Source organism: Tupaia chinensis, unplaced genomic scaffold (assembly GCF_000334495.1).
Source record: "Tupaia chinensis unplaced genomic scaffold, TupChi_1.0 Scaffold141530_1, whole genome shotgun sequence".
Classification (NCBI taxonomy): domain Eukaryota; kingdom Metazoa; phylum Chordata; class Mammalia; order Scandentia; family Tupaiidae; genus Tupaia; species Tupaia belangeri.
Genome location: NW_006201391.1, coordinates 1789716 through 1810398, shown reverse-complemented (window position 1 = coordinate 1810398; position 20683 = coordinate 1789716). Strand labels below are relative to the sequence as shown.

Sequence of the window (20683 nt, the reverse complement as noted above, 5' to 3'; positions counted from 1 at the left end):
TTGAGAGTCCCGTGCCTTAACCACCATGCCACCTGCTGGCCCCCAGAATGGCCTTATTTAAGTACAAATGTTCCATTTTCTACCCCAGAACTAGGCTTTATGAGAAGCATTCTCTAAATAGGGAGGAGCCAAGAAATCAGTCCTAATATCCCTTAGAATCCCTTAGAAAAATCGCCAAGGCTAAAACTGGATGGACGGGTGAAGGGGAAGTCACACTAGGTAAGCCTCTTGAACAGATTCTTTTGTAAAACGATATTATTTATTTAATTCATTCATTTTAATTTGACTAGAGAGAGCGTGAGTGAGAAAGCAAGCCACCAGGTCCAGGACTCAAACCGTGGTCGGCCATGTGGGAGTGTCCAGTGTCTTAACCACCACGCCACCTTTTTCCTTTGAATAAATGTTTTTTTTTTTTTTTTTTTTGGAGAGGTTTCCGCTATAGGGCATGTGCACTTGCCAGATAGACAGAGACAGAGAGACAGAGAGACAGAAAGCGAGAAATCACCCCCCAGGGGGGATGGCCAGGCCGCAATCCCTTCTCCTCCGTCCTCCTCTCGGGATCTTGGGCACGCACGCACACACACGTGTCCGGCATGAGTTTTAAGCCACCGGGTCCAGGACGCGAACCGCAGTCAACTACATGGGAGTCCAGCGACATAGCCATTATGCTAACTGCTGGTCCCCCCTTGAATAAATTCTTAATGTTCTCAGATGGAATACAACCTAGTTGTGCCTCCAATTTCTGCCAATATATTTTTTTCAAATTTGCTTCTAAAATTGACATAAAATTGTATGTATTTGTTATGTTTTGAAGAACAAGTGTACTGTGGAATGCCTAAACACTATCAATATATATATATTTTTTTCTGCTTCACATGTTTTATTTTGTTGTACATTCTTGTAGAACCAGGTTCATTTTTCCAGTTTTGTAGAAAAATAGATGTTCCAGCCACCATTTACTTACTGTCTAGTCTTTAAGACCAATCGATATGTTCCCTGGAAAGATGAATTAAGTCTCATGACTAACTCATTTTTAAAAATTCTTTAAGACAAAGAAATAACTTTTTTTTTTAACTCCCAAAGCACAGTATTTCAACAGCAGCAGCCAACATGGGGTTTTAGCAGCTTAACGTTACCCCCTAAATAAAGCTTTGTATAAACCAGTGATTTTACTACAAAAAACACTGTCCTTGAAAGAAAGGAGTGGCAGTCAGACATCAATGCCAAACTTGGAATGATTAGGTCATAAACACGGCACTTAGAAAAGGTAGCTTATTAGGATACTCCACTTAAGAAGTGGTTACTTTTTGTCCCTCCTTTACCCTCTTCTCAAAAAAAAATTTTTTTTAAAAAGAAAGAAAAAAACTTCTTTAAAAATTCCCCTTAAATGTAAGCTTATAAAATTTCAGAAATGCTTTGTACCCAAAACAAGTGTTAAAAAAAAAAAAGAAAAGAAAAGAAAAAAACCTGTGCTAACACCTCTTACAATCAGATACTTATTTTGTATAACATCTAAGGCTGCAAGAGTTCTTATATTCAGTAGCTTTCTGGTTTAAGACGACCTCCGTCTCCTTCACTTACAAAGCGCTTTCTACCCCTTGAAGGACAAAGATCTCTGAGTTGTTTGGAAATTATTCCAGCCTGAAAACATTCTTCTACAAATCGCTCAAGCACAGAGTATGAATGTGGTACATCCAGGTTAATGTCTGGAATTTCATTATAAATTCTCTCATAACCCTAAAACAAATTATGCATAGGACTGTTAGCCTATATATGCTATAAAACATAATCCATTACTATGTCATAAATCAATATTAAGGCCAAATGTTTATATGAGCTACCTTTAAAAGGTCTGTGGAAAATGCATATTATGAAAAAATAATGCTCCAATTTCAAAAACATCTTTTCCCAAAATAAATGAATTCCTTCACCAACTATTCCTCTACATATACTTCTCTACCTTTTTAAAAAAATACAGAATAAATCTCACTGTTTCAACATCATGCAATTTTATATAGGAACAATGCACTGTAAAGTATAATTTGTTAAAGATTTGTGTTTCTCTCTAAATATAAAATGTATTTTAGAAACAATGCACGAAATAGAACACTTTTTTTGGCGGAGGAGAGATTTTTGCTATAGGGTGCATGCACCAGCCAGAGAGACAGAAAGTAAGAAATCAACCTCCAGAGGGATGGCCGCACAGCAATTCTCCATTCTCCTCTCAATATATTGGGTACACATACACACACACACACACACACACACACACACCTGGAATGAGTTTTAAGCTGCCAAGTCTGGGACTCAAACCAGGGCTGACTATGTGGGAGTACCAAGATAACCATTACACCATTGCTGGTCTCGAATGAACACATTTTTTAAAAATATGTAAACTCCACCAACCTTCCCTTTGGCCTGGCTGGTACAGATCCTCCACTTCTAAGGGCTTCACTTCCATTATCACTGACAGAATCGCCTCTGCCAGAGTCCCGGGATGAGTTTTTCCGTAGTCGTCTTTTTGCCTTGGCATTAATTCTAGCTTCATTAATGGAGGATGCTGAAATCCAATTTCCATTTATTTCATTCTTTATTTCCTCAGTCCCAGCATTATCTTCATCACCAGAAAAAAGAGAGTCACTTAAATGATCAGGATCTGTGGGGTTTACATTCAGTATCTGTTCATTTTCTATGTCCATTGTTTCTTAATTTCACTTGCACTGATTAAATGAATTACCAAATGGAAGTCTTCCTTAAGGATCCCTCGGGCCACCGCCGCTGCTCGCCTAGCTCCCTGGTCCGCCGACCCTGACCCCGCTCTTCAGCCTCTGCCGCCGCTCCGCGCGTCTCTGTCCAACACTATCAATATTTTAAATCTTAACTTGATTGTTCAAAATCCCACTGCAGGGGCCAACAGTGGCATGGTGGTTACGATGCCACATGGCCAACCCTAGTTCAAGTCCCAGACCTGGTGGGACTCACTTTCCCTCTCTCTCTCTCTCTCTCTTTCTCTCTCTCTCTGGTGAGTGTATAAGCCCTATAGCATTTAAAAGATGAATATGGGCTGGCAGGTGGCATAGTGGTTAAGAGCACTGGACTTTAACCTGGCCAACGTGGTTCAAATCCCGGACCTGGTGGTTTGCTTTCTCACTTTCTCTCTCTCTCGTCGAATTGAAAAAATAATGGTAAGGGAACCAGTAGTTAGTGTAATGGCTATGTCGCTGGACTCCCACGTAGTCGACCGCGGTTCGCGTCCCGGACCCGGTGGCTTAAAACTCACGCCAGGCGCGTGTGCGTGCGTGCCCAAGATCCCGAGAGGAGAATGGAGGAGAAGGGATTGCGGCGTGACCATCCCCCCTGGGGGGTGATTTCTCGCTTTCTGTCTCTATGTCTCTCTCTGTCTGTCTGGCGAGCGCACGCGCCCTATAGCGAAAATCTCTCAAAAAAATAGACAAAAAATAATAGTAATAAATAAAATTACATGAATCTTTTAAAAAATAAATAAGTAAATAAAAATAATTCTTTAAAAGAAATCCTACTGCTGTGAACTACCACAAAAAGGTGTATGTCTGCCTCTCCGAGACCTAGTGTGTGTTAAGCCAACTCTAACAGGAAGAGATGAGGCCAGCTTCCCTGCTTATCGCAGGAGCACAAAGTCAGCCGGCCTGCCAGGGATCCGTGGACGCTCAGAGCGGCTGGGCTCGTGACCCGAACCAAGCAGGCTCATGGAGGGCAGCTAGGGGCAGAGAAGGCCTTTAGGGTCCGGGAGGCTGGAGCAGACAGATGACAGCGCCTCCAGCCCTGCCCGCGGCTGCGTACCGGAGACAGATGCCCTGCCATTGTGCTGGGAGTCAAATGGCCACAGTCAGAACAGCAGGGCTGCAGGAAGGCAGCTGTCCTGCCTGCTCCCCACACAGAAGGGTCTTAATTTTCAGTGGACTCACGAGAGGAGCTGCAAACTTGACAGGAAGCTCGGCACAGCAACTGCCCCGATGCTGCTGCTGTAGGCACAGCTGTGCGGGCCAGGGCAGAAAGCCAGCCTCCGGCCTGTTCTCTGACCTCCATCCCCCCAACAGCGCCCATCATCGAGGGCTCCGAGTCACGCCCGGGCGGGGAGTGGGGGTGGCCGGGAGCCCGACCTTGCGTTTTTCTGTACCCCAAGTTTACGAAACGAGTTTGCCATGCAGCAGCAGCAGGACAATAAGAGCGCAGAGCTGCCCGTCTGGGTTGTCGCTGTGGCGAGGCGGAGGGGACACGGCTCCCCGAAGCCGCCGGCCTGCGTTTGGTCAGCAGGCGGCAGCATTGCCCGTCAGGTGGAGGCTGGCTCCCACTGCTGGGCTGCAGAGCTCTGGTCACCCCCACCTTCCCGCCACCCCCCTGGAAGTTTCCCCGGTAGAAGGCTTGACAAAGAAGAATCTCATTTCCCAGAAAAGATGACACAGAATTTTGAAGACCGATGAAGCTGGTCCTAGCAGCGTTTTTGGAGCAAGGTAAGGTTCAGGACCTCCCCCCCGGGTGCCCCGATTCACCCAGCAGCTCCCTGGCTGTGTGAGTCAGAGTCGACCGCTAATTCTCCTGTAAAACCGAGCAAACCAAAAAGCCCAGTTCTTCTCAAAGACCATTTCCTCCAGATCTTTGTCGGACTGCCATATTTGGGAAGTTCGGGAGAACAAGTGTGGTCAAAGTTCACAGGCAGACACGGAGATAGCAGTTTTTGTTTTATTTTTTAAAGAAGTATTTATTTAATCTTATTTATCATTAGTTTTTTTTTTTTAATTGCTACAGGGCATGTGCACTCACCAGAGAGAGACAGAGAGGGCAAGTGAGGAAACAAGCTGCCAAGGTCAGAACTCTAACCATGGTCACCCATGGGAGTCCTGCCCCAGCACCACGCCACCTGCCAGCACCCATAGAGCAGGTTTTTAAAAAATTAATTAATTAATTAATTAATTAAAATCTCACCAGAGAGGGACAGAGTGAGAGAGAGAGAGAGGGAGAGGGAAAGGAAGAAAGGAAGCTGCCAGGTCCGGGACCCAAACCGCAGCCAGCCATGTGGGAGTCCAAGAGCCTTAACCACGACGCCACCTGCTGGTCCCCAGAGATAGCAGTTTTAACAGCCAGAGAAAATGGTCTGGCTTTGGTTATTACAGAAGGAAAATAGATATTGTCAGTGATAGAAAATTAATAAAAATATTTTATAATTTTTAGGCCTATCTTTATTTTTAATTATTAAAAGAAGTATCTTTGGGGCAGGCTGGTGGCATGGTGGTTAAGGCACTGGACTCCTTGGGTTGTCAGAAACGTCATGATGCATTTATGTCATGGCCAACATGGGACTTCGAGTCCCAGACCTGGCAGCTTGCAAAGCATGCCAGCACGTATACATGTGTGCTCAGAATCTCAAGAGGAGAATTTAGGAAAAGGGACTGTGGTGTGGCCGTCCCTTCTGGGGGGATGATTTCTCACTTTCCCTCCCTCTGTCTCTGCCTCTCTCCACTGAGCACACACGCCTTATGCAAAAAAAAAAAAAAATCCTAAAAAAAGTGTTTTTATTGTTTAGATGAAGCTATCGTCATGAAATCTGAAGGAATTCTATGAAACTGAAAATGCCAAGTGCCCCGAGAAAGCAGCAAGGTTGGCTGCGTCCCCTAAGTTTCCCTGTGGAGAACAGACATCGGGTAACGGCAGCAGAAAGTACACGCGCAGACAGCACGCCACACCTGAGCTGACGCGCCAGATTCCATAACACGCCATGGTTCGCGGCAGGCTGCGGGTAGGAGGGCCTCAGCGTCCTCAGCCTCTGAGAACAAAGCGTGGGCTTGAAGGGCACGGGCACAGATGTGCAGTGGAAGGGTGGACGGTGGCCACGCCCAGTGGTACGTCAGCCATGCTGCATCAGCTGATGAGTCCTGGCCTATTGGCTTGGTGACACAAGGGTCATTTTTGGATAGATGATTAAAAAAGAAAAAGAGAAAGGGCAAGTTTCCAAAATGCAGGGCCTCGCCGGAAGCGGGTCACCTGTCCTGGCACCACTGACCTGGACATCTCCCTGGGCCGCTCTGTGGAAGCCACAGCGGGAATCCGCCACTGCAGTGACCACAGCCAGCAAGCAGAGACCAGGGAGAACGACCCAGTGAAGGAAAGTGGCGAGCGAAGAACACACAAAGTCCTGGAGAGGACGCGGCAGCCGAGCGGCCAGCGGGTGGAAATGCGCCACGGGAAATGAAGGAGGGGGCTCGAAAGTGAGAACTCGGAAAAGGCAGTTCCTAAGGGGCCTCAGGGTGACGAAGGTGATCTTTGATTTGCAGCTTGGCGAACAGCTTTCCTGGACTAACTTTCAGTTTCGAGAAGGTAAGTGAGTCTCCTGTGGTTGGTTAAATTGGACCAGAGACAGAAATCCCTGCTAATGTGGCCTCGGGCTGGCCAGCGGCCGGGCCTGGGGCTGCACTCGGGCAACAGCAGCAGCACTGCAGTGCAGACACCCCGGGCCCACAGCGGGCCCCTCCAGCTGGATTCACAGCAGACAGCACACACGCAGAGCTGCCCCTGTCCCCCCGTGGTTTTTTGTTTGTTTTCTCTTTATTTAGTTTGCTATAAGGCATGTATGTCATTGGAGAGAGACAGAGAGAAAGGAGAAGCGAGAAATCGCCCCCTCAGGGGAGATGGCCACACTGTAATCCCTTCTCCTCCATTCTCCTCTTGGGATTTTGGGCATGCACACATATGTATGCAGCATGATTTTTAAGCTGCCGGGTCTGGGACTCAAACTGCAAGGCCATGAGGGCGTGGTCAGCCCAAGACAACAGGCATTTCCACGTTAGGTGACTTTCCCAAACCTCACCCAGAGGGCTCGCATAGCCCGTCTGCATACACACTCGGCCTGCGTCTGTACAGGGCGCCGGATGGCCAGTGCTGCTGCCTCCCAGCCCTTCCTCTGCTTGCCCCACAAAGGTGTCCATTTGCCCTTTCAAGGAAGCCAGCATGGCTACTTCTCAGCTCCACTGCCAGCTGTGGGGGCCTCGAGAGGTGGGGGGCTCCCAGTGACTCAATGCACCTAACCTGGAGTGAGGTGAACCCCATGCCCCTGTGCCCCACCGAGCAGGTAGCCAGCAGGTAGCCGGCGGTGCCTGACGACCCTCCCTCCCACTCAACTCTAGGCCCCGCTCCTGCGGTCACTCCTGTGGCTGCACCTGCCAGGAACCTGCAGAGAAACTAAGGAACTTGTGTGCAAGGGCTGCCAGAACCTTCCCCCCTTCCCCTTCCGCTGGTGCCCAAAACAAGCCCGCTAATGCTAATCTACCCCTCACTTGCAGCTCAACAGCTTTTCTCCTTTAAGCCCCTGATAATGGTTTTACTAAAATCCCCTTTTGATGGAAAAAAATCCCAGCTGGGCATTTCAGGCCCCAGCACAGTGTCCAAGTCTGCAGGTCCCTTTCCTACCTCACAAAGGCCTCTAATCAAGTGGAAAATGTGCTGGAGGCCAGAGGTTTGGGTCTGCAATTATTTTTTAAGGGATTACTAGAGAAGAATAGGGGAGCAAGGACCGCCCCCACCTTTGTTTTGCATTCGGTCCTGCTTTTAGGCGACCCAGCCAGGAGCAGTCGTCCAGCCCAGGCTGCACAAGAGCCCCCGCTCCCTCCCCTGGTGGAAGGATGTCCTCTTTGAACACCACTTCAAAAAGACTTAGAGAGTTTGGAAACAAAACGCAGGTCCTATTCTGACCCCATCTCAGCCCTTATTTATAAAACCACCATCCAACGGGAGCCCGAGTGCGGCCGAGCCCTCATTCATTAACCTCTAACCCCGCTCTGTGTGCAGAGGCGAGATTTCGCTCCGCGTCCACACATGCGCTGCCGCCGGGAGCCTCCGCTCGGGCTTCCCAGGCTTCAGAGGGCACGAGGTCATGCCCGACCTTGCCAGCTCCCCGCCCCCCTGTTTATACGCACTGACCCTGCCCTCAGCCCCGAGCAGACATTCACAACACTCCTGCTGCTCGTCTCAGGGCCGCGCATGATGGAGATGTGAAAGTTCACCCTTTTTATTAGTCTCTCGGAATCCTCATTTCAAAATGTGCATGACCAAGGGACGTGTCTTCTCCACACGCGCAGGGCCTTCATCGGCGTCGCCTGCACCGAGTGTCCACTGAAGGGGCGTCGATGGAGCTGAGCTCTCACCCTGCCTTTGCAGCACAGAGGGGCGGCTCATCCTCTCATCCTGGCTGGGCAGTGAGGGATGCAAACACCCAGCAACGGGGGATGATTACCGATTCCTAACGCATTCGGGAACGACCGAGGATTAGACTGCTCAGCTCCGAGAGTTGACAGTCAGCAGACATTTCAAATAAGACACCAGGCTGAGTAGTGCTCTGCAGGTCCTTTCCTTAAGTGCCTAAAATACCTTTGGTCAAAAACAGACTAATCAAAACAGCAAAACGAAATCCCCGAAACACGGATTAACCACCACCACTTTTCAGCATGGTGCGCTGCATGTATGCGGCGAGTCCAGTGCCTTGTGGTTCCATTTTGCCCATCTGACTTTATCATTATTATTATTATTATTATTTAATCTTACTGGATCATTGGGACAGTTGTACACATTTTTGCATGGAAATACATTTAAAAATGTGTTATAACTTTCCCGTTGACCTACTGTTTTAGGTTTTTGTCACAGGATGCGTAAGCTCACGAGAGAGACGGTGAGAGGGAAAGTGAGAAATCGGCCCCCTGGAGAGATGCCCACGCCACAATCCCTTTTCCCCCATTCTCCTCCTAGGATTTTGGGCATGCGCGTACCCGTGCCGGCCTGATTTTCAGTTCTCCTTCAGAAAACCCTAACACCTGAGGGCTAGATGCACAGAGGCACAATGTCACACTCCGTGTATTCCATCCAGCAGCAGATACAAACATGCACCGTGTTTTCTGTGGCCTTTATACTTCTTTGGCGGGCACGGTTTCCCTAAAGGAAGCAGTAAGGGTGGACTCCGGGCCCTCCCCGGGTAACAGTGAACAGGCTCGTGAATCACGTCTGCTGGCCACCTCAACCCCACCTTCTACGGAGGTGAACGCCTGTAGGAAGCTAACGCGATACACTCTGTTACCAAGACAGACAGACCCCTCCAACTGGGGGCCCTGGGGGCCTGAGGCCTTGAGCAAGGAACCAACCGCAGATAAGCCTGCCAGAGAGGTTCTCACGGACCGTTTCCGAGCGGTTCTAACGGACCGTTTCCCAAACCTCTCCTCGGAAAGCGCCTTGATGGCTCTCCGCTGTAATCACTGCTGTTGTGGTGCTCCTCGGCCTCCCGCCCTTTACCCTACCACGGGACAGTCCCAGCTGACCGAAAAGCCGCTCTCCTGGGGCCAGCAGGTGGCGTGGTGGTGAAGGCGCCGGACTCCCACTGATGGACTGAGGTTTGGGTTGCAGACCGACATCCCAGGAGAATGGGCGACAAGGAATTGCAGGTGGCCATCCCCCCAGGGGGTGATTCGCACTTTTCCTCTCTCTGTCTCCAGCGAGGGCATGTGCCCTATGGCAAAAACCTGAAATTAATACATTTTTAAAATGATATATAAATCGTTCTTTTTAGAAGCCTTATTAAAAATTGACCCAGAAGGACCAGCAGTTACTAGCCAAATGGCTATGTCACTGGACTCCCATGTAGCCAACTACAGTTTGAGTCCCGGACCCGGTGGCTTAAACTCACGCTGGGCGTATGTGCGTGCGTGCCCAAGATCCAGAGAGGAGAATGCAGGAGAAGGGATTGCTGCGTGGCCATCCCCCCAGGGGGTGATTTCTCGTTTTCTATCTCTGTCTTTCTGGCGAGCGCATGCGCCCTATAGCAGAAACCTCTCCAAAAATAATAATAATAATAATTCACCCAGAGCAGGAGAATGGGATGAAAAGGCAAAGACGCTGCTCAGTCCTCACCAACCTCACTAAACCCCTCTTCCCTCCTCAAAGTCCCCCAGCTAATGGAGGGGTCCCAGCGTTCAGAGCTGCTCAGCCTGAGGTGACAGGACACCCACGTCTGTCTGGGAGGGCGGCTCTCATGCCCGGTCCACCCGGGTCTGGCCCCACAGGGTCTCTGCAGTCAGGTCTCCTGGTCCTGCTCCGGCATCTCTCCCAGCCCCTCTCTGGGAAGTATTAGGAGATTCTCTGCGCGCTGACAGTCGAGTGGCAGGACCGATTGTGGCTGGTCTTAACAGTTAGAGAGCCGAGACTACTTTAAGAGCCTGTAAAAATGCTGATGAGCACTCCCCGCAACAGGAACTCCCTGGCTTCCCGGGATCAGTCTGCAATAGCTAAAATGCTCAAGTTTACGAAAGATGTTTTGGAGATACAAACTGGCCTGCGCTCAAGGCCCCTCGCACTCGCAGGTACTTATTTGGCAGCGGTGGCACTGAGTCCTGTGCCCGGGGCGGGGACCCAGAGCCAGGCCTCCTCTGGGGGGGCCGCTTCCGGGAGTGGGACAGAGAGAAGTGGGGTTCACTGGGAAGGCTCCCAGCCCGCAGCCCGACTTCCCTGGGACCCGGCTATGCCCCGGGAGTGTGTGGGAGTCGGAAATTGCTGCCTGACAGTGGGCGGCCCGGGTTCCTGCGGGAGCCCCTGCGGTGCAGGGGCAGCGGGTTGTACCCATAGCACGGACATGCCCTCCCCATCCGCATGCCGGAGCCCCAGGGCGGCATCTCTCAAGAGTCACCCTTTGGTCTCTTCTCAATGCGAGGCTGCCCTTAGCTACCTTCTTAAAATTTTTTATTTTAAAAATTTTTTACTAAGGTTTTGCCATAGGATGCATGTGCTCTCTGAGCAGAGAGAGATAAATCACACACACACGTGCGCACACACACACATACATGCACACGCGTGTCGGGAGGGATAGCGACACCACAGTCCTTTCTCCTCTTGCGATTCTGGCCCACACGCACAGGCACGCACATGTACCCTGATGTGATTTTCCAGCCGCCGTGTCCAAGACTCGAACTGTGGTCGGCCGTGGGGGAATCCAGTGGCCTAACTGCATGCCATCTGCTGGCCTCTCCCTGTACACCTGGATGCCTTCATTTTGCCGGTACAGAGTACTGAGGAGACAGGGCCTCCGTGAACACGCAGCGACCGTGCCGGCCCGCTCTCCACCACCTCCGGATGCCACGCTGCCTGTCGCCCCAGGCAGCCCAGGCTGGCCAGGCCTCATTGGACAGACAGATACAGAGCCTTCGGGGAAGCCCAGCCAAACGAGGACCTTCGTTCAAATGACTGAGTCCCTCCCTGCTGCATCTCCAGTAACTGCTTTTTTAGATAAAAGGTTTGTGAGAGGAACTGTTCAGGTTTCCCCCGGTCGAGGCGAGCTACGAATAAACAGAAAAAGCTGCCGGACTGTGCCGAGGCACTGCACCCCTTGTCACACGCAGCTCAGCCCTGACACAGGCGCACCGTGCCAGCAGGCTCCACCAGCCAGGGACATTCCTGGGAACTGGTTCTCGAGGACAGAACCTGCTAATTTTTTTTAATTAAAAAAAATTGTTTTAAGCTTTTTGCTCATCAGAGAGAGAAAGAGACAGCAAGAGAGACAGTGAGAAATCACCCCCAGGGGGGTGGCCACATTGCAATCTTTTCTCTTCCATCCTCCTCCTGGGATCTTATGCATGCACACACATGCCCTTGGAGTGGTTTTCAAGCCGCCAGGTCCGGGACCTGAACCGCAGTTAACCCTGTGGGAGCCCAGCGCCTTAACCATTGCTCCAGCTGCTGGCCCTGGACAGGACCTCCTTACTGCAGACCCTGCAAAGGGAGAGTGCAGGGCTTGTACCCAGCCCACACAGCATCTTGGAACTCTCCAGGATCCGAGCACGGACAGTTCCCAAGGACCCGGCATGGGGCAGTCACCCCCATCCACGCCCCTGTCTGTCCTCCAGGTCACACGTGAGGACGATCACACGCAAACCGCACATGCCTTTCTCACGGAGAAGCCATGGGTGCCCTCATGGGCTCCAGCGCCTTTGGCTGGGGTACTGACACAGCTTGGACAGAAGCCCACAGCAAGCCCCACCGCAAGAGCTGGAGCCTGCAGTGCACACACCCCGTTCCTGAAAGCCAGGGAGAGCTCAGGAGGGGACGAGGCTGTGGGCCTGGCATTGTCAGCGACCAGTGAGCAAAGTCCAGGGTCCTGCACGGTGGGTGGGGGGTGGCGCTGTTCCCCGCACCCTTCACCCTAGGCACGCACTCAGATCTACTGCTGTGGCTAGGCATCCAAGGCCAGACAGACAGACAGACACGAATACATCCTTTTTGTTCGACTCTTTTTTTCTTTTCTTGTAGGTTTTTGCTACAGAGTGCATGCACTTGCTGGAGAGAGACAGAGAGGGAAAGTGAGAAATCGACTCCTGGGGTAATGACCACCCCACAATCCCTTCTTTTCCATTCTCCTCTTGGGATTTTGGGCATGCACACACGCGTCTGGTGTGATTTTCAAGCCACCAGGTCTGGGACTCGAACTGTAGTTGACCACGTGGAAGTCTAGTGCCTTAACCACCACGTCACCGACTGGCCCCCATTTTATTCAACTCTTAATCAGCATCTCCTTGGAAGCCAAACTACATTTAACTCCAAGTGAAATAAAGAAACCCCAGTGAGCAGAAGAGGACAGAGTCATGGGGGAATCTTTATTTTTATTTTAATACGAGTATTTTTCTCCTTTGGGGTTTTGTTTATCTGCCCATATATGTCCATAGAAAAATGTTATTCTTAGAGTCCACAGTCTGTTCAGGTTTGTTTGCGCAGATCTTAAAGGGTGAATAAAACCCAAGCAGGAGACTTGCAAGGCTTGCTGTTGTGCCAGATGCCTATCAATATTTACATCTTTCCTGTCTAGCACTTGCTTACTCATTACTGGCCACGATGTACTTCTGAAATACACTATTAAGTTCATCAACGATAACTTAAAAAAAAATTAACAAAAAAAGGCCTTAACTTCTCCAATGGACTCCTACCACAACCTCCCGATGGCCACAAGCACACGCGCGTTACCTTCAAAAGGTCAGCAGGCCACCGCGCTGACCAGACCGCCTCCAGGGTAAGGCAGGGTCTGTGTGCTGCACGCTCCGCCGGGCTCCACACCCTCTGGCCCAGCAGGCTCTAGGCAGGACTGCAGAGCTTCATGTTTGTTTTTTAATCTCCGATGCCCTGGATCTCTGAGGCCCTGAGTATCTGATCCCTTCAAAAAAGATTCTGAAAACTGCTCTGGCTGGTCGCCTGCAGTCTGTAACTCGCCATCCCGGCTCCCTAAGGCACTCTGCACCAGCCTGCATGACCTGCAGCTTCTGCTGCACTCCCGGTCCTCCAGCTGTGGTCTCTGGATGGCCCTGGAGGAATGGCCCGGGCACTCGCCAGAAACCGGTCTGCTGGTGCCAGGGTTCACAACCTCTCCATCCTCAGAGATTTCTTCCTAAAAATGTAGTTGGATCATATCGCCATCTCACCTGAACCTCTCCTAGATTCCCGTTTCACAAAGAAGTCAGTCCTGAGCTGGCCCCACAGCCTAGTGGTTACGGGAGCCTGGATCCCATATGGTCGGCCGAGGTATGAATCCAGAAGCTTGAAAAACAGAGCAGGTTCGATCTTCCAGATCGAAATTAAAAAAAAAAAATGCATATATGATGACTGCAGTAAGCTATATAGCCCCAGCCGGGTGCTACTTTATAATATGTTATAGCATGTTCATTCTACTCACTGGGGTCTATGCCTAAAGTCAGACTTGGGTTCATGTCTAGGTATGTGTCAGCTGTGCTAGCTACTGGATATATTTAGACTAATTAAGTTCATTAGCAAATCAATTAAATGGAGGGAAAGGTATAGAAAGCAACCATGGATACCAGAGACAGTGTGGGAGGAGGGTGGGACACGGCAGAGGGTGAGGGATAGGGAATCAAGGATGGCAAAACAGAAAAACAAAGTATACAAGACATAAGAATTGGAAAGTTATTGGCTGATAACATGTATGTTGATGTGCTTGATTGAGCCAATATACAGTGTATTTTGGATGGAAAATTCTTTGTTGAAATAATGTTAAGTGAATAAATTAAAAAAAAAAAAAAATTAAAAAAAAAAAAAAAAAAAAACAGAGCAGGCACATGTACGTGCATACCCAAAATCTAGAGAAGGGATTGCAGCGTGGCCATACCCTATGGGGAGAGGGATGCTTTCTCTTCTCCCTGTGTCTCTCCATCTGTGTATCTCTCTGTCTCTGGTAAGAGCACACAACCTCTGGCAATCAGGGAAAAAAAGAACAAAGAACTGGGTCCCAACTCCTGGCCATAAAACTACAAACCTTGGGAACCAGCAGTTAGCGTAATGGCTATGTCGCTGGACTCCCATGTAGTTGACCGCTGTTCGCGTCCCGGACCCGGTGGCTTAAAACTCACACCGGGCGCGTGTGTGTGTGCCCAAGATCCCGAGAGGAGAATGGAGGAGAAGGGGTTGTGGTGTGACCATCCCCCCCTGGGGGGTGATTTCTCACTTTCTGTCTCTCTGCCTCTCTCTGTCTGTCTGGCGAGCGCACGCGCCCTATAGCAAAAACCTCTCCAGAAAAAAAACAAAAAACAAAACAAAACAAAAAAACTACAAGCCTTCAGTGGTCCCAGGGACTCCTTGCTGTTCCTCCTGCCAGTCCTCTCCCTCCCAAATCCCAGCCTTGCACTCTGGTCACACTCACCCCTGCACCCTCTTGTGCCCAGAGTGTGTTATGCCCGAGTCTGGAACGTTCTTCCTTCCCAAACCTTCGGCCTGGCTGACGTGAGCTCCTTAGCACCTGCTCTCCTTACCCGCCGGGGCCACCTGTCCTCGGGGCTGTGCTGTCTGCTGGTGCACTGTAGTGTCCCTGTGCATGACCCTCCTTGAGGGTCTTCTGGTCACGGGGACAGGTGGGTGGCATTCAACTGACAAGTGTCAAAGTGCCAGGGGGTGTAAAGTTTGCAGACAGGCCAGCACGAATGGCATTGTGGTTAAGGAGCTGGGCTCCCATGTGGTCAACCGCGGTTCAAATCCCTGACCTGGTAGCTTGAAAATCATGCCAGGCATATGTGTGTGCCTGCACAAAATCCTGAGAGGAGAATGGAGGAGAAGAGAGTGAGGTGTGGCCATTTCCCCAGGGGCGATTTCTCGCTTCCCCTCTCTCTGTCTCTCCCACGAGTGCACGTGCTCTATGGCAGAAACCTCAGGAAAAAAAAAAAGAGGTCTGTAGAAAAATGGGCCTAAAGCATGAGTTTATTTTTATGTAAAATATTGAAATTCGTATTTTTTCATAACATGCATTTTCTTTTTCTTTTTAATTGCCAGAGGGTACATGTGCTCACCAGAGAAAGAAAGAGAGAAAGAGAAGGTGCCACCCAATGGTGTGATCATACCTCAACCCCGTTCCTGCTCTCTCCACCCTCAGGTTTCCGGGTGGGTGCACATGCTCACGTGGGGTCGCGGGCTCACGTGGGGGTCACGTGCGTGGGGTCACGCGCTCGCGTGAGGTCTGACGCGCTGTCAGCCGTGTAGGATCGGCTCCTGCAATCGGCACGGACTGCCCACTGCCGGGCAGCCTCACGTGGACTGAGCTTCTACCAGGTGCCGGGGTGCGCTGGGGCCGAGCACACGGCACGAATGAACCTTGCTTCCAGCCTCGAGCCCCCTTATGGGGAAGGGATGCCGTGGAGCGTAGTCACCGCGACATGAGATGACCGTTTTCTTCCGTTATAACATGTCACCAGAGTGCGACGCCCCCAGCAGGGCCTGCCTCACCGTGGGCTCCTTTCCCCAGCAGCCCAGCGCTGCAGGCTCCGGGCAGGCCACAGCCTCCCAGACTCTGGCCTCATATTCTGGTCACCCTCAGCCTCCTGGGTGCCCAAGTACCTGCCCCACACGTTCTCAGGGCGGCGGGCAGTCCGGACCCATGTCTGGCCACACGGCTGCCACCTGGCAGGCCTCGCATCACAGCTGGGACGCGGCGGCTGGCCCACGCTGGAGAACAGTACCTAGTACTATTGGAATTCAGTTCTGGAGGGCCCAGCCTGGCCTAAGGATCAGACAGGGCCTCCCAGACAGTGCCAGGGCTTGCCTTGGCATCCTGGCACTGCCACCTGCAAGCTGGAAGGCATCATGTTCCTATTTTGTTTTATTTTCTAGATTTTTCCCATAGGGCGTATATGCTCCCCGAAGAGGGACAGTGAGAGGGAAAGCGAGAAATCACCCCGGGGGACGGCCACACCAGGATTCTTCATTCTCCTCGTAGGATTTTCAGTGTGCGCATGCTCGTGCACACACACACACACACACACACACACACACACACAGTGATTTTCAAGCTTCCAGGTATGGGACTTGAACTGTGGTCGGTCATGTGGAATCTAACGCTTTAGTCCTCATGCCACCTGCTGGCCCCTGAACTAAGTTTCTTAAGCGAAGGGTCACCCAAACGCTGGCGATGCTCAGGCCCGACAGCAGGCCTCTCCACTGTGTGTCCCACAGACACTCCCCCAGCGTTTCCCAGCCTGACGTCGCGAGCCGCCTCGCATGCTTACTTCACGTGTTGGTAAACCAGTCGGCTGGCCAGTGGTACACCTGCGGGGCATGCATTCCCTTCTCTCTCAGTAAACTCCATGCCAGCCAGAGCAGCCCAGCCCCATAAATTCTGCTTCCTAGACTCCAAGTGCTTTGTCCTCCCCTCCACTCTTCCCAAACCTCCCTCCCGCCACTGCCCAAGTCAGGCTTCATCATTCCTCATGATTATTTTTTTAAAGATCTATTTATTTGTTGTGATTTTCAAGCCACCGGGTCTAGGACTTGAACCACAGCTGTCCATGTGGGGATCCAGCACCCTAACCACCACCCTGCTGGCCCCACACTTTCCAAGAGTGATTTTTCACATCAGCTCCAGAGCCTGCTATTTAAGAAAACTGGATCCCACACGGCCAACCAGTTTCAATCCTGGACCCAGTGGCATGAAAAACATGCCAGGCCTATGTGTATGCACACCCCAAATCCCCACAGGACGGGGAAATGGAGAAGGGACTGTGGTGTGACCCTGCCCCTGCCCCACTGGGGGTGCTCACTCTTTCTCTTCTCCCCCCAACTCCCTCCATATCTCTGTGTCTCTCCGGCAAGCACACACGCCCTCTGCCAAGTAAAAGCAAACAGAAAACTCTGACCCCATCACTCCTTGACCACCCTGCTCCGCCCACTCCGGCCTGTCTCTGCTCACGCCATCGCGGCCCCGATGGTCAGGCCTGTCTGCCCCTCCACCACCCCTGCGGCCTGTGGGTGCGGCCACACCGGGCTCGGCACTCAAGGCTGCTCCAACAGGTTGCCCACTCAGGGAATGGGGCTGGACCCCTGGACGCGGGGACATTGGGAGTGCCACATGGGCTGAAACCCAAGGGCAGGTGGATGGATCTGCTTCGTAACCGAAAACCAAACCATGCAATGACAGCGTTTGATCAGGTCAGCATGTCCCCCTGCGTCCTCACTGTGGTGGTCTCCTGGGGGTGCACAGCTGTCAAAGCGTACCACATCCTGTACACCGAGAGGTTGCAGTGTGTGGGGCCACAGAAATGCCCCCTCTGGAAACTGACCTGCGTGAATGGTCATACTCGCACCTAAAATGCTCTGTCCTGCCTGTCTGCCCAGGAGTCCTGGCTTTTTCCTTCACTACCTTCCTGGAGCCTTTCCCGTCTCACCCAGACAAACCTGGGTGTGATCTCTCTCTCTCTCTCTCTCTCTCTGTTAATTGCCCGAGGGCATGTGAGCTTGCCAGAGAGAAAGGGGGAGACAGAAAGCACCCTCTTAGAGAGGCACGGTCATGCCACCGTCTGTCTCCCTCCATGTCCCCATCCTGCCGGGATGTGGGGCACGCATGAGCATGCGCCTGGCGTGTTTGCAAGCTGCTGGGTCCCAGAGTTGAACCACAGTCAGCCGTGTGGGATACGGTTGCCTTAACCACTAGGTTACTGGCTCTCAGGTGTCCTTTCTCTTGTCCCCATGTCTTCAGACACTCCTTCCCACCCCTGACGGTGAGGTCTCCGACACCCCCTTGGTAGAAGAATCTGTAGGTAAGGGGCTTACGACTTTGTAGAAGGGACAGGCTCGGGCGGCGAGGTCTCCAGCAACTGCCAAGAAGGAAGGGCTTGGTCTGTAGGAGCTGCTCGGTAATGCCAGAGGGGCAGGGACAACCCAGGACTGTCACATACTCAGGGTGAGGACCTGTTAGGAGTGACCACAAACGGGGCAGGGACAACCCAGGACTGTCACATACTCAGGATGAGGACCTGTTAGGAGTGACCACAGACGGGGCAGGGACAACCCAGGACTGTCACATACTCAGGATGAGGACCTGTTAGGAGTGACCACAGACGGGGCAGGGACAACCCAGGACTGTCACATACTCAGGATGAGGACCTGTTAGGAGTGACCACAGACGGGGCAGGGACAACCCAGGACTGTCACATACTCAGGATGAGGACCTGTTAGGAGTGACCACAGACAGGACAGGGACGGCCCAGGACAGTCACATACTCAGGGTGAGGACCTGTTAGGAGTGACCACAGACGGGACAGGGATGATCTTGCTGTGAGAAACCTAGAACCCCCAGTCATCAGAAAGTCACTCTTCAGTAACTGCTGTGTCCCTGCCCAAGACAGTCATTTTAAAGTCAGATAAACAACATGTGTGACATGTCTTTTTTTTTTTTAAGGATTTGCCAAAGGGCTCTTGTGATCTCCAGAGAGAAAGTGAGAAATCACCCCCTGGGAGGATGGCCATGCCACAACCCCTTCTCCTCTATTCTCCTCTCGGTATTTTGGGCACACATGCACACATGCCTGCCATGACTTTCAAGCCGCTGGGTCTGGGACTTGAACCGTAGTCGGCCAAGTGGGAGTCCAGTGCCTTAACCACTGCACCATCTGTGGCCCCTTATTTCATGTCTCTTTAAAAAGTACTATTTAGGTTCATGCGATTGGTGAGCCGTGCTGCCAGTGTCTGCTGAGTAAAGAAGCGTTTTATAGGCCAGCCTGGTGGCATGATGGTTGAGGCGGCTGGATCCCACGTGGCTGACTACATGGTTCAAGCCTCAGACCTGGAGGCTTACAGAATGCAGTGGGCATGAGTGCGTGCTGCCCAAAGTCCTGAGGGGAGAATGGGGACGGGACTGAGCATGGCATCCCCACGGGAAGCTGCTTTCTCACTTTCTCTGTCTCTCTCTGGTGATTAAATATGCCCTCTGGTAAAATTTAAAAGTAAAGTGTTTTGCAACTGGACTTGCAAAAACATGCTCTTGGAGACAGACACAAGTGTATTCAGATCTCAGCACAAGATCTAACACAGTGACTGGGGCCAAAGCTGTAGTTAGAGCACTGTGCAGAGGAAGCTGGGTCCCCATGGCGGACCAGGGGCAAGTCTCAGCTTGAGAAACATGCTGAGTGCACGCACGTGTGCCCAGGATCTAATGCAATGGGGAACTGGAGGAGAAGGATTGCAGCACGGCCAGGCCCTGCTGGGGGCGCTCTCGCTCTCTCTCGCTCTCACTCTCTTAGGCAAGCACATGTGCACTGGCATAAGAAAAAAAGAATACACAAAGTAACTTAAAGTAGTGATTGAGGGGCCAGGAGATGGCACAGTGGGTCACAACTGGACCCGCCCGGTCCTTGGTTTGTGTCCCAAGGCCTCCCTGGACATGCTAAGCACCCCTGTACCCTCTATCCAGGTTGCCTGAGACGGGGAAGGACCACGGCGTGAGACCCTCTTGAGGGTGCTTACCGCTCTCTGAAAGGAAGAAATTCACTTACAAAGACCGTGACCGAGGACTACCCAGTGACGTGCCACCCAGGGAAGGGGCTCCCAGCGACAATGGCACAGTTCACTGGCCACCGTCGGGCAGTGATTGCTCCCCAGAGACCGGGCAGACAAGGCCGGGGAGGGGAGCTTATGGCCACGCGGGCGGTCTGCACCCTGCCTGTGTCACTGCTCCTTCCATCATGGCTGCAGACACGAGGGAGGCCACCAAGGTGGGAGAGACCTAGAGACGGTCTCCACGTCACCCCAGAGTGCACTGCAGACTTGGCGGAGGCCGGCAGGTGGTGTGGAGGTCCAGGCACTGGATCCCACGCGGCTGACTCCAATCATGGCTGGTGCGTGTGCGTGCGTGCCCACAATTCCGAGGGGAGACCGGAGGAGAGGAGATCGTGGGGTGCCCATTCCCCATGGGGGTGGTTTCTCACGTGCCTTTATCTCTGTCTGAGGAGTGCATGAGTCCTATAGCAAAAATTTAAAAAAAAGGAAAAACCAGGCAAAATTGATCAAGGACTTGGGTGCGATTCTGCTTTGTTTACTTAACCCGTAAGGCTCGGCCCTCTCTTGCCTCTTGTAAAACCACACGAAATACGGGACATAATCCTCACCATCGGACCCAAGGAAATCACGACCCGGCAGGTGGGTACTGCAGGTGCAGAGCATGGCATGGTGCTGGCCGGACCCGCCTTCCAGCTGCTAGCTCTGCATTTCTTCTTACCCTGGTGGGATGACCAGCAGGGATTAACGCACCTGGGCCAGCCTCAGCCAGTGCCCAGCAGGGGCCTGGGTTCTAGCCTGACTGAGGTGCCTGCAGGGTGTGGCTCCCATAACCAGGCCCACTGACAGGCTGGGGGAACCCCCC

The 20683-nt window shown here is 51.9% G+C and overlaps 1 long non-coding RNA gene across 1 annotated transcript; it reads left to right on the top strand.

Moving 5' to 3' along the window:
• The first annotated feature begins 3870 nt into the window (after positions 1 to 3870).
• Positions 3871 to 8614, top strand: LOC114005067 (uncharacterized). Its single transcript, XR_003546986.1, has 3 exons — positions 3871 to 4490; positions 5561 to 6351; positions 8109 to 8614. It is a non-coding gene; the product is annotated as an uncharacterized LOC114005067 (long non-coding RNA).
• Positions 8615 to 20683: the final 12069 nt, after the last annotated feature.